The sequence below is a fragment of the Xenopus tropicalis genome, chromosome 8 (assembly GCF_000004195.4).
Source record: "Xenopus tropicalis strain Nigerian chromosome 8, UCB_Xtro_10.0, whole genome shotgun sequence".
NCBI classification, from domain to species: Eukaryota; Metazoa; Chordata; class Amphibia; order Anura; family Pipidae; genus Xenopus; species Xenopus tropicalis.
This window is the reverse complement of record NC_030684.2, coordinates 140,246,555-140,261,096: the sequence shown is the minus strand read 5'-3', so window position 1 is coordinate 140,261,096 and position 14,542 is coordinate 140,246,555.

Here is a 14,542-nt window from a genome sequence, read left to right as displayed (position 1 = left end):
TGATTGGCTATTAGGGGCCTCTATGCACTCTATCAGCTTACAGGGGGCTTTATTTGGGAGTAAATCTTGGTTTTATTCAACCAAAAGTCAGGAATTCAAAAATAACTCCCTGGTTTGGGGGCACTGAGAGCAACATCCAAGGGGTTGGGGAGCAATTTGTTGCCCATGAGTCACTGGTTGGGGATCACTGGGTATCTTCCACTTGTATGAATTTTACAGCTGCCAAATGCCTCTAAATTAGTTTAGTGGAATTGTGGGAGTTGGTTCCCATGGTGTGTTAGGCACTGTCCACCAAACCAAATAGTTATGAGTTGGGGGTCACACTCACTGTTTGTGTTTCTTTGTGTAGCTCTGGGTCCTAGCAGGATCTTCTTACTGTTCATTCTCATTTGGATTTGAGATTGGCTGATCCTATGAGAAGTCTCTGATACATCACTAGGTTCTGCTCTTGGAGTCATTAGACAATGGATAGGTTACTGTGAAGTTCAGTAAAGTTATTGCAGTATCATCCAGAAGTCTTCCAGGGCCTAGTTTCCCTCCCAATTGGACATTAGCTTGCTATGCCCCGCATAGTGCTGATATGGGGGTACGACCAGGGAAAATTGTATCATACTTACCGTGATTTTCCTTTCCTTTCCATGGGACAGATTCGCTCATCACTAATGATAAACCTTTCCCACTGAATTGAATCTGCCCCATTGTGTGAAATCCATAGAAGCCTTTATGAAGTCACTTTTTATAAGATATCTATGGTTTAAATAATGCATGGAGTTCTGAGACACTGACTTGGGACAGTTATTCCCCTGAGGCACTATGGGTTCTGCTATAGATATTCTCCCACCACTTTCATTATTAACAGATATATTACACACTGAATGTTCTGTCTGTGTAAAGGAAATAAGTTGCAATTCACACTTGGGTTTGTTTGTTTGGCATCCTGTTCATCTTCTCACCAACGTCAGAGAAATGTCAAATACAAAAATTGGTGTAAAAACTCTGAGAAAGTGCTGCTGAGAAAGTGTGTGAGCAAAATAAAGGCACATAGGTTATATACAGCAGTAGCAAATGAAGCTTCATTAACAGAAGCCTGTTGTAAATGACCTATGGCCAGAAGGTATGGGAATTCCAAAATGGAACCAACCCAACTGCCTAGTTGGCATAATGATGTGCCAGCATCTTAACATGGGCACACGTGGAAAAGAGATTATCTCAATGCTCAGCAATGGGAGTTGAAACTGCTACAAATCATTTTCTGCATTATTAGGGGGCACATTTACTAAAAATTTGATCCTTTTTTTTAGAAATTCACATAAACTTAAGTCTTTGGATTGAAAATATTTGATCAATGATGCATTTATCAATATTCACGATCATTTGTAAGCGGATCGTATGAAACTTTGAGAATGTATTTATTTCTAGAGAAAGTATTCATTCTGGGGGTATAGTTCTCCTGTTAAGTTGCCCTTGAAAATGTGTGTAATAAAAAACAATTATGGGATTTACTTCTCCTTAAAAATGTGTGAAGGCTGTCACTGACTATTCTATTTCTTTGTGCTTTCCCATAGGAATCAATGGGTCTCAGCATGCTCAGTCATTCTCTGGCGTGCTTTTTTTGTTAGTTTAAAAAGGTCACATAATTTTTTTGAGAACAAAACAAAACAATTGTACACTGCCAAAAACACATACATAAATCTCAAAAACACAAATAAAAGAAAATACAAATAAGCACTCACCCCAAATGCCCCCCTAACTGGCCTTCAGGCTGGGCCCCCTTAGCCCATAACAAGGTTACAGATATATAGAAACATTGGGGTAACAGTCACCCCGCTATAATTCCAGGGGTACCCAGGGCACAAATAAGCACTCACCCCAAATCCCCCCTAACTGGCCTTCAGGCTGGGCCCCCTTAGCCCATAACAAGGTTACAGATATATAGAAACATTGGGGTAACAGTCACCCTGCTATAGTTCCAGGGGTACCCAGGGCACAAATAAGCACTCACCCCAAATCCCCCCTAACTGGCCTTCAGGCTGGGCCCCCTTAGCCCATAACAAGGTTACAGATATATAGAAACATTGGGGTAACAGTCACCCTGCTATAGTTCCAGGGGTACCCAGGGCACAAATAAGCACTCACCCCAAATCCCCCCCTAACTGGCCTTCAGGCTGGGCCCCCTTAGCCCATAACAAGGTTACAGATATATAGAAACATTGGGGTAACAGTCACCCCGCTATAGTTCCAGGGGTACCCAGGGCACAAATAAGCACTCACCCCAAATCCCCTCCTAACTGGCCTTCAGGCTGGGCCCCCTTAGCCCATAACAAGGTTACAGATATATAGAAACATTGGGGTAACAGTCACCCCGCTATAGTTCCAGGGGTACCCAGGGCACAAATAAGCACTCACCCCAAATCCCCCCTAACTGGCCTTCAGGCTGGGCCCCCTTAGCCCATAACAAGTTTACAGATATATAGAAACATTGGGGTAACAGTCACCCCGCTATAGTTCCAGGGGTACCCAGGGCACAAATAAGCACTCACCCCAAATCCCCTCCTAACTGGCCTTCAGGCTGGGCCCCCTTAGCCCATAACAAGGTTACAGATATATAGAAACATTGGGGTAACAGTCACCCCGCTATAGTTCCAGGGGTACCCAGGGCACAAATAAGCACTCACCCCAAATCCCCCCTAACTGGCCTTCAGGCTGGTCCCCCTTAGCCCATAACAAGGTTACAGATATATAGAAACATTGGGGTAACAGTCACCCCGCTATAGTTCCAGGGGTACCCAGGGCACAAATAAGCACTCACCCCAAATCCCCCCCTAACTGGCCTTCAGGCTGGGCCCCCTTAGCCCATAACAAGGTTACAGATATTGTAACACATTGGTGCAGCCCAAATCGAGATTAAATTGATGGTTCTTCACAGTAACCTTGTCCATGGCTGGAGCCCCCCTATTAATATGGGTACCTCTTTGGCATCATTCGCCAAAGAAACATGCCTTTTTACAGTATGTACCAAGGTATTTTTTCATTAACTTAAAAGAAATCTATCACTTTTTTGTTTAAAACAAAAAAGATTAGTTTACATCCTTTTTAAACCAGTGTCTGTGTTATTAGACTGACTGACATTTTGAAACTGACAGCTACTAGCACACAACTTCAACCTATTCAACCTGCTATAAATACACCTTACATATGAATTCCTGTTGCCCACAAATGTGCTCCTATCACTTCTGTGCTACTAGGTGGCAATATGCCAGTTCAGCAGCAATATTCTGCCTGGGGAATATCATAGTGACTTCTGTCTCAGTACAAGGAAGTCGGTGTTTTCTCTCCGCATACAGAGCAATGGGCCACAGAACAAGATGTGGTTACCAGCAATTGATATGAGTTTGACCATTGTGGTTCCTTCTCAGAAATCTATGGTTATTAGAATTTGAACAAGCAGAGTACCCAAGGCTATTGTGATACTAATATCTACAGTTAGTACTAGTGGTTGTATTTATAGTTTATGTATGTGCTAGTATAGATAGGTAAGTATAGGGTGTGGGTGCTGGGTTTACTTGGAAGGGTTGAACTTGATGGACTCTGGTCTTTTTTCAACCCTATGTAACTATGTAACCCTGGCCATTACACTTGATTGGGGGGGTGTCCAATGAACATTTTCAATGTCAATTGATATACTGCACCTTTAAAAAGCAACTTATTCCTATAAAGTCCCTTGCTAATTATAAGCATGGCAAATAGTGCTTGACAATATGTTTTGTCTATTCTTTTAATTAAAGGAGAAAGGTAAAATCACTGGGGGAGTGCCAAAATGTTAGGCACCCCCAGTGACAATAATCACTTACCTTATACCGGGTTGGTGTTCCTGTTTGGCGCACCAACCCAGTGATTTTTACCTTTCCATATTTTTCCAATTATTGGCAGTAAAAAAAGTGGGAATGGAAAATTGTTTTGTTTCCCTTGAACTCCCTCTATCGCTCTCAGTTTTGCCAGTTTTATTGAACTTTGTGCATTGCCTTCCACTCTTTGTATTTCCACAGGTTTCTTTGTTCTGCATGGAGCACAATGTACCTGTGGCCACACCCATGAATACAGGGGGAGGAGACTTGCTCAGGGATGTGGATAATGGCAGGGAGGGGCATAAGTTGTTTATGCCACATTATCATGTTGGTACCAGTATTAAATCTATGTTACCAATGCAAGAAGTCTGACTGGTAAAATGGGAGAGCTGGGGGTACTGGCACTGGGTATCTGAGGGAACAGGCCGGTACCGGGAGTAAATGTATGTTACTAATGCAAGGAGTCTGACTGGTACCGTGGGAGAGCTGGGGGTACTGGCACTGGGTATCTGAGGGAACGGGCCTGTACCAGGAGTAAATGTATGTTACTAATGCAAGGAGTCTGACTGGTACCGTGGGAGAGCTGGGGGTACTGGCACTGGGTATCTGAGGGAACGGGCCGGTACCGGGAGTAAATGTATGTTACTAATGCAAAGAGTCTGACTGGTAAAATGGGAGAGCTCGAGGTACTGGCACTGGGTATCTGAGGGAATGGGCCAGTACCAGGAGTGAATGTATGTTACTAATGCAAGGAGTCTGACTGGTAAAATGGGAGAGCTGGGGTACTGGCACTGGGTATCTGAGGGAAGGGGCCGGTACCGGGAGTAAATGTATGTTACTAATGCAAAGAGTCTGACTGGTACCGTGGGAGAGCTGGAGGTACTGGCACTGGGTATCTTAGGGAATGGGCCAGTACCAGGAGTAAATGTATGTTACTAATGCAAGGAGTCTGACTGGTAAAATGGGAGAGCTGGGGGTACTGGCACTGGGTATCTGAGGGAATGGGCCAGTACCAGGAGTAAATGTATGTTACTAATGCAAGGAGTCTGACTGGTAAAATGGGAGAGCTGGGGGTACTGGCACTGGGTATCTGAGGGAACGGGCCGGTACCGGGAGTAAATGTATGTTACTAATGCAAGGAGTCTGACTGGTACCATGGGAGAGCTGGGGGTACTGGCACTGGGTATCTGAGGGAAGGGGCCGGTACCGGGAGTAAATGTATGTTACTAATGCAAAGAGTCTGACTGGTAAAATGGGAGAGCTGGAGGTACTGGCACTGGGTATCTGAGGGAATGGGCCAGTACCAGGAGTGAATGTATGTTACTAATGCAAGGAGTCTGACTGGTAAAATGGGAGAGCTGGGGGTACTGGCACTGGGTATCTGAGGGAACGGGCCTGTACCAGGAGTAAATGTATGTTACTAATGCAAGGAGTCTGACTGGTACCGTGGGGGAGCTGGGGGTACTGGCACTGGGTATCTGAGGGAAGGGGCCGGTACCGGGAGTAAATGTATGTTACTAATGCAAGGAGTCTGACTGGTAAAATGGGAGAGCTGGGGGTACTGGCACTGGGTATCTGAGGGAACGGGCCTGTACCAGGAGTAAATGTATGTTACTAATGCAAGGAGTCTGACTGGTACCGTGGGAGAGCTGGAGGTACTGGCACTGGGTATCTGAGGGAAGGGGCCGGTACCGGGAGTAAATGTATGTTACTAATGCAAAGAGTCTGACTGGTACCGTGGGAGAGCTGGGGGTACTGGCACTGGGTATCTGAGGGAAGGGGCCGGTACCGGGAGTAAATGTATGTTACTAATGCAAAGAGTCTGACTGGTACCGTGGGAGAGCTGGGGGTACTGGCACTGGGTATCTGAGGGAAGGGGCCGGTACCGGGAGTAAATGTATGTTACTAATGCAAAGAGTCTGACTGGTACCGTGGGAGAGCTGGGGGTACTGGCACTGGGTATCTGAGGGAAGGGGCCGGTACCGGGAGTAAATGTATGTTACTAATGCAAAGAGTCTGACTGGTACCGTGGGAGAGCTGGGGGTACTGGCACTGGGTATCTGAGGGAAGGGGCCGGTACCGGGAGTAAATGTATGTTACTAATGCAAGGAGTCTGACTGGTAAAATGGGAGAGCTGGAGGTACTGGCACTGGGTATCTGAGGGAATGGGCCAGTACCAGGAGTGAATGTATGTTACTAATGCAAGGAGTCTGACTGGTAAAATGGGAGAGCTGGGGGTACTGGCACTGGGTATCTGAGGGAAGGGGCCGGTACCGGGAGTAAATGTATGTTACTAATGCAAAGAGTCTGACTGGTAAAATGGGAGAGCTGGGGGTACTGGCACTGGGTATCTGAGGGAACGGGCCAGTACCAGGAGTGAATGTATGTTACTAATGCAAGGAGTCTGACTGGTAAAATGGGAGAGCTGGGGGTACTGGCACTGGGTATCTGAGGGAAGGGGCCGGTACCGGGAGTAAATGTATGTTACTAATGCAAAGAGTCTGACTGGTAAAATGGGAGAGCTGGGGGTACTGGCACTGGGTATCTGAGGGAACGGGCCAGTACCAGGAGTGAATGTATGTTACTAATGCAAGGAGTCTGACTGGTAAAATGGGAGAGCTGGGGGTACTGGCACTGGGTATCTGAGGGAACGGGCCTGTACCAGGAGTAAATGTATGTTACTAATGCAAGGAGTCTGACTGGTACCGTGGGGGAGCTGGGGGTACTGGCACTGGGTATCTGAGGGAAGGGGCCGGTACCGGGAGTAAATGTATGTTACTAATGCAAGGAGTCTGACTGGTACCGTGGGAGAGCTGGGGGTACTGGCACTGGGTATCTGAGGGAAGGGGCCGATTCCAGGAGTGAATGTATGTTACCAATGTCTGACTGGTAAAATGGGAGAGCTGGAGGTACTGATGTTGGGGTGGAAATATGACGTGATTGGTGTTGCTGAAACTTGGTTGAACAAGTCACATGACTGGGCTGTTAATATTGGGGTTACACATTGTTTTGGAGGGGCAGGGGCAATAGAAAAGGAGGAGGAGTGTGTCTGTTCGTTAAGCAGGAATTAAAAGATCTAGTGATCTCTAATGGCCCAGAACGTATAGCAAATGTGCAAGTGGTTGAACCCCTGGGTAATAGTGTCCATAATGTTATTTCATTTGATGTTTGGTGCAGGAAACAAATTTACATGGGGGCAACAAAGACAATGAATTTAGAAAGGCAAATTTTACCCCCATAAGGGCAGCGCTTCAGGGCATAGATTGGGGCATTATGTTTTCTGATAAAAACACAGAGCAGAGGGCGGAGCCAACACCCGATGTGACTAGACGTCTCCTAAAAGAGCTCCGTGCAGGGGAAGCTTCTAAACACCTGGGGCAAAGCCTAACTCACGGGCAACCCACACCAAACAACCTCTAATCGACCCACAATATGGGCAAAGCAAAAAAGAAAGCGTCACCAATGAAAATGACAGCGTTTTACCCGAAAACAGGTTCGCAAGCAGACGCATACTCCTCATCCCAAGATGGCGCCGACTCTAACAGCAGCAGTCCGGTGCGCACCACAGAGGGTACAGGTACAGTAGCGCAAAGCTTAGCGACCACAAATACACAACCCAACATTACTCTGCCTATACTAAAAGACTTACTTACCTCACTTAGATCGGATATCCAGGCCGATTTTAAAAGTGCAATGGCGGAACTTAACCATGAGGTTAGGCAACTAGAGGGCCGCACCGACCACCTGGAAAATAAAATGGCAGAACTTGTAAGCTCCCATAACGAGCTCATAGACGCAAACAGCACATTAGAAAATGAAGTAAACAACCTAACAAATAAGCTGGCTGATATAGAGGACAGAAACAGGAGAAATAACCTCAGAATAAGAGGGGTACCGGAGCAAATAAAAATGGAGGAGTTAAACCACTACCTCACAGAAATGCTCCAAACTATACTGCCACAAGTAAAATCTGAACATATGCTAGTGGACAGAGCCCACAGACTACCCCGCAATAAAAATGCACCCCCCGGTGCACCCAGAGAAGTCATATTAAGACTTCACTTCTACCATGTAAAAGAATTAACGTTAAATGCCTTCCGCAATAAACCAGAATTGCCAGACAAATATGCTACACTCCAATGCTACCCTGATCTGTCTGCACATACTATGAAAAAACGCAAAGACTTTGCACAAGTAACAGCAATACTGAGAGAAGCAGACATACCATACAGATGGCTATTCCCAGTAAAGCTAAGAGTAGTATACAAAGACACGCCATACATAATGGATACTCCACAGCAAGGGAACCATCTGCTAAAACAGTGGTCACTATTACCTCCACAAGAAACACCGCAAAAACAACCACCAAAAAAGCAAAGACTTCAACAGGAATGGCAAACTAATAAAAACAACCACAAGAGGGCCCCAAATATAGGCACAATACTAGAGCAAGCTGACCAGGAAAACAACGAAAACACCTGAGCCTCAACACAAACTTAGAATGCTCACAGAACAATGCTATGACCCCATAAGGATACCATTTACGCTATCCTCCCCTGCACCAGCGTTAATAAGACTATCAGTCGCACCCCCCACCTTGGCTTGAGAGAACCAGAGAATAACTTCAGACACAAAGCAAAAAACTAGTGTCTACAATCAGGAACTGGTTAAAACCGAGCCACACTATACGATACCGGAGAAGTATTGTTGTAAATATGTTTAAATGTGTTATTAATATGTTTTCTTTACTCTCAACCCCCTCTACTCTATTTACCCTACCTGCTCCTCCTACCCCCTCCACCCATGCCTACACCAACATCTCCAACTATGCTGACAACAAGGAGCTCAATGACAGCGAGCACAAAGAAACCACCAACAGTCAACCGACCCCAGAACCGCGACAGACCAACACTCCCAAGGCCGGTGAGTACAACCTATGCACCACAAACAATCCACAACCATGGCATTTACAATAACCACTCTAAACGTAAATGGCCTGAACAGCCCCAACAAGAGATCCCAACTCATACACTGGGCCAAACGAGAAAAACCGAAAATTCTATGCATACAAGAGACTCACTTAATAACAGGGCAACCAACCAGACTCACAAATAAAGAATACCCTAACCAAATATATGCAAATAGTCCCATAAAGAAAAAGGGAGTAGCAATTTGGTTCCACAAGTCACTGACTCCACAAATAACCAAAGAACATCCTGACCCGGAAGGCAGATATCTTATTATACTAACGCAAATTCAAGGTCAACATTACACAATAGCCTCAGTATATGCCCCAACAACAAAACAGTCGACATTTTACCGGAAATTCTTTAGAGAACTAAACAAACTAAAGCAGGGACGCATAATAATAGGAGGTGACCTCAATATACCTCTACAACACCAAGTAGATACAAAATCAGAAAAACAAAAGAATGTGAGGCCAGAAACTTCTACCCATGCTTTAAATCTAAAGAAACACCTAAAAAACCAAGCCTTATACGACGCTTGGAGAGAATGCAACCCCAAAGAAAAAGACTTCACATATTTCTCCTATCCACATACAAGATACTCGAGAATAGACTACATAATGGTCGACAAAACCACTCTCCAGCAATTAACCAAAGCACACATTGGAATAAGAACCTGGACAGACCACGCTCCAGTTACAATCTCCATTAAACTCAGCCAAACAAACCCTTCAACCTCACATTGGAGACTAAACGAATCCCTATTAAATAACAAAACAATAGTACAAGAATGCAGCCAAATATTAAAAGAATACTTTTCACTGAACTCAACTCCAGACATCTCGCAACCTACTCTATGGTGTGCGCACAAAGCAGTCATTAGAGGTCAACTCATCAAAACCGCATCCCTAAACAAGAAACAAAGGGAACAAACAATGCTAGACCTTACTAAACAACTAAATGAACTGGAAACACAAAATAAAGCACAACCCAGGCCTCAGACAGCAAAACTAATCAGATCCACAAAGGGAAAAATCCACGAACTAGAACTAATCAAAATAAACTTCCAACTACGAAAACTGAAACTCAACTATTATACAAAAGGAAACAAAGCCTCCAAACTTCTAGCAAAAATTCTACAGTAAAAACAACAATCCCAATCCATAGACCACATACTGGATAACACAGGAGACAAAATCACAAACCCCAAAGCAATTGCAGACGCCTTTGCTACCTACTACTCAACTCTATACAACCTGGAAAAAGACCCAAACACTCCACAACCACTACAACAAGAAATACAAACCTTTCTCCTCAAAGCCAAGCTACCGCAAATATCCCAAGACCACCTCGACCTCCTAAATGCCCCTATACAACCAATGGAAATACAAACAGCAATACATACAACCCCAACAGGGAAAGCACCAGGCCCAGACGGACTCCCTACCATATATTACAAAACATTCCAAGCAATCCTACTTCCGCACCTGACTCAGCTTTTCAATCAAATCTTCCAACAAGGAAACTTCCCAGAAGAGATGCTAAAAGCCACTATAACCACCATACCTAAACCAGGGAAATCCCCCACTCAATGCCCAAACTTCCGCCCTATCTCTCTACTTAATTGTGACCTAAAGATCTATGCAAAAATACTAGCAAACAGAATAAAAGAGATATTACCCACAATAATTCACCAAGACCAATCAGGGTTTACAAAAGGCAGACAAGGTCCAGACAACACTAGAAAACTATTATCACTAATAGAAAAAGCTAACCACCAAAAAATGCCTGTAATACTGCTTGCCCTGGATGCCGAAAAGGCCTTCGATAGAGTCCACTGGCAATACATGACAAATACACTTAAAGCCTTCGGACTCCAAGGAAATATACTACACGCAATATCGACACTGTATTCCAAACCCACAGCACAAGTCACCAACATGGGATTCCTCTCCAATCCATTCCAGATAACCAACGGGACGAGGCAAGGATGCCCTCTCTCCCCACTAATTTATAACATAGTCCTTGAACCTTTAGCCAAAACAATCAGAGACTCTACAGAAATAACAGGAATCAAAGCAGGAGCAATTGAACACAAACTAGCACTATTTGCTGACGACATCATCCTAACCCTGTCAAACCCAAAACAATCAGTTCAAAATGCCTTCAAAATTCTAGAAAACTACAGCCAAATCTCTTACTACAAACTAAACATAACTAAAACACAAGCCCTCCCACTAAATCTACCCAAACCAGAGCAAAACAACTTGAAAAAAGACTATTCCTTCCAATGGAAACAGGAAACCCTAACCTACCTGGGAATTGAACTAGCAAACAATATCCCCAATACGTACAGCAACAACTACCCAAAACTATTAAAGCAAATACAGTCACAACTGGAAAACTGGAAACCACTATACATATCATGGCTAGGTCGAATGGCAGCAATAAAAATGATGATTTTACCTAAATTACTTTACCTATTCAGAACCTTACCTATTATGCTACCCCAAACTTTCCTCCGGCAGACCCAAACAACAATAGACACATTCATATGGAGCGGAAAGAAACCAAGAATAAAACGCAAATACATGCAACAGCTCACAAAAGAAGGAGGTTTTGGAGTCCCCAGTATAGAGAATTACTACAAGGCTGCAATCTTAGAACAATTAGCAATGTGGAACCTCTCCCCTGACCACAAACACTGGCTACAAATAGAACAGGAAAATATACAACCATTCACTCTACAATAACTAATGTGGTCCGAAAAACCTCTGCAATTAACAAAAGGCAAAACCATCTACCACACAACAATCACGGCACTAAAGATCTGGACCCAGCAAAAAACCAAAAAACATATCCATAACTTTCCAGGGAAACTCTCACCTCTTAACATACTAGAAACAAGGATTCCCAATCTATCCATATCTAACTGGAACCACTTAGGCATTTTAAATCTGGAACAACTGATAACAAACAACACAATGAAATCATACGAAGAACTACAAAAAGAATTCCAACTACCGAAACATGACCTATACAAATATCTCCAAATCCGCCATCTACTCACCCCCTACCTAAAAAACATACCAGACCAACAAACCGAATATGAGAAGTGGTGCCTCACCAAAGCAGGCAAAAAGAAAGGACTATCTAAAATATACCGCACACTACTATCCAGCGAAAACGATGAAAAACCAATACACATCCAAAAATGGGAAAAAGACCTCAATGCAACATTTACCCAAACACAGTGGCTCCAAGCAGCAAACGCAGCCTACAAACACTCCCAATGTACCAACCACATAGAAAACCAAAGGAAAATCCTCTACAGATGGTACAAAACACCCTCAATCCTTCACCAGATATACCCAACGACCTCCCCAAAATGTTGGAGATGCAATACAGAAAAAGGGACACTAATACACATCTGGTGGGAATGCCCCAACATTGCCCCCTTCTGGACAGCAGTCTCGCAACTTCTATATGACACAATGAACCTACACATCCCATTAACTGCACCACTAGCACTCCTTAACCATGGCATCCAGGACTTGCCCCAAGACTTACAAAAGCTCACGTTCCACATCCTAACCTCAGCCAGACTACTAATTCCCAGACTTTGGAAAACGAGCACTATCCCAACCAAAGAGGACTTAATCCACCTCACGGATTCCAACCTCACATATGAGCAACAAGCACCTCGACACTCCGAAAAAGCAACAAGCAAAGATAAAGCCACCCAACATATATGGCGAACCTGGACCAAAACAAACATGAACATCACTTAACCCAACAATTAAAACAAATAAGAGACATGGGACTGCACACAACGAACACCACCCATGCTAACCTTCCCTCGCCAATGGAAAAAAGGAAAAAAGAAAAGAACAAGAAAGCAAAAACCAAATCAGCAATAAAGAGACATCATTACTAGGCACGGAAACCCCCCCCCTCCCTTCTTCCTCTCCTCTCCAAACTCACCTCTATTACCTCTTTCAATTCTTTTACCCCAAGTTCGTACTGATGTATATCACATGCAAAGAAAATCAATAAAAATCGTTAGTTAAAAAAAAAAAAAAAAACACAGAGCAGAAATGGTTGTCATTTAAAATGATATTAAATCATTACTGTTCTCAATTTATTCCATTAATAAGAAAAAGTAGAAGTGTAAGAATCACCCTATGTGGCTTAACTCTGAGGTAAAGAAGTTAATAGGGAGAAAAAGGAAAGCTTTTAAGAAATATAAGTCAGAGGGGACAGTAGCTGCGTTTAATGATTATAAACACTATAACAAGTGTTGTAAAACAGCAATCCGGAAGGCAAAGATAGAAAATGAGGAGCGCATCGTGGCACAGGCCAAAACTAACCCCAAAAAGTTCAAGAATATTAATAAATAATAATAATAAAAGGATGCAGGTTGAGGGTGTGGCCCCATTGAGTTATAGTAACAATATGGTTACAGCGGATACAGAAAAGGCAGATGTGTTAAACCAGTTCTTTTCTTCTGTGTATACAGTAGGGGGAGCCAGAGGGCCAAGTCCCACCCAATAGCTGCACTGTTGCCTCAGCTCCAACTACACAGTGGCTGACACAGGATATAGTGTGTAACCCTTTCTTGGCACACTCTTGTAGAAGTGGATTACACTCACACTTTTCTGGGCTGTTACATATAATTTGGAATCCAGTAGCCTTGTGTGAATGGTACTGGGAATAACAGCACAGTGCCGCCACCTAGTGGACACACCTCAGGGAAATTCCACTAGGAAAGTAAATCACACAAGTTTCCAGCAAAGATTAACTTTATATAGAATTAAAAAAATGCAACGGGCATCTAATACAAATATAAAATCCTGCAGTGGGGACACTTGGGGACCTGTCTCACTAGCAGATAATACACACTGACTGTCTAATTGGCATAGTCCCTTTGTAAACACATTCCCTCAACTCTGGGTGGGATTAATAATGCACAGTTCAGTTAAATGCAGAATGTCCCTTCCCCAGAGCTCTTATACCCCAGGTAGTGCTACCTGCCCCAAATACCACCTTTGATTTAGTAGCTGCTCCCACATAGCAAGTACATGAACAAAACCTGCCCTCACACAGGGGCCCCACATTGTAGCCTTGCCAGTATCCTCCCTTTGGGGGGTCACTCACCGGGGGGCTCTCAGAGGCAGACACACTGGGGCTCACAGGCAGCTCTGCAGCACAGACACTCTCCTCTGGGCACTGGGCACCTCCTGGGTATCTAGCAGCCTGGCAGGGAACAGGATGTGGTTCTAGCTGCGGTTCTAGGCTTTCCTACTGGCCCAGCTCCACTCAGGATGAAGATGCAGCCAGTCTGATCTCCTGTACAATCTCTATCACTCTGGTTCTGGCTGGATCAGGGGCTGGGGCTCTCTTATTACCTGCTGGCCCCATCCTGGATTTTGGCTCCAAAGCCAGGCACTCCCTGGATCCTCCTTTTCTCCCAGAAGTGCACTGGGGCCCCCAGCCAACAGGATTATTCCTCTGCCTGTAACCGGGCTAAATGATGTCACAGGCAGAACAGGCTGATCCCCTACAGGTGCTTAAAGGGTTACACAAGATTAATGTGAACAAGGCACCGGGGCCAGATGGAATACACCCTCGGGTACTGAGAGAGCTAGGGGCAGAATTGCAGTGGCCCTTGTTTCTGATATTCTCAGACTCACTTTCATCAGGTATGGTACCTAGGGATTGGGGGAACGC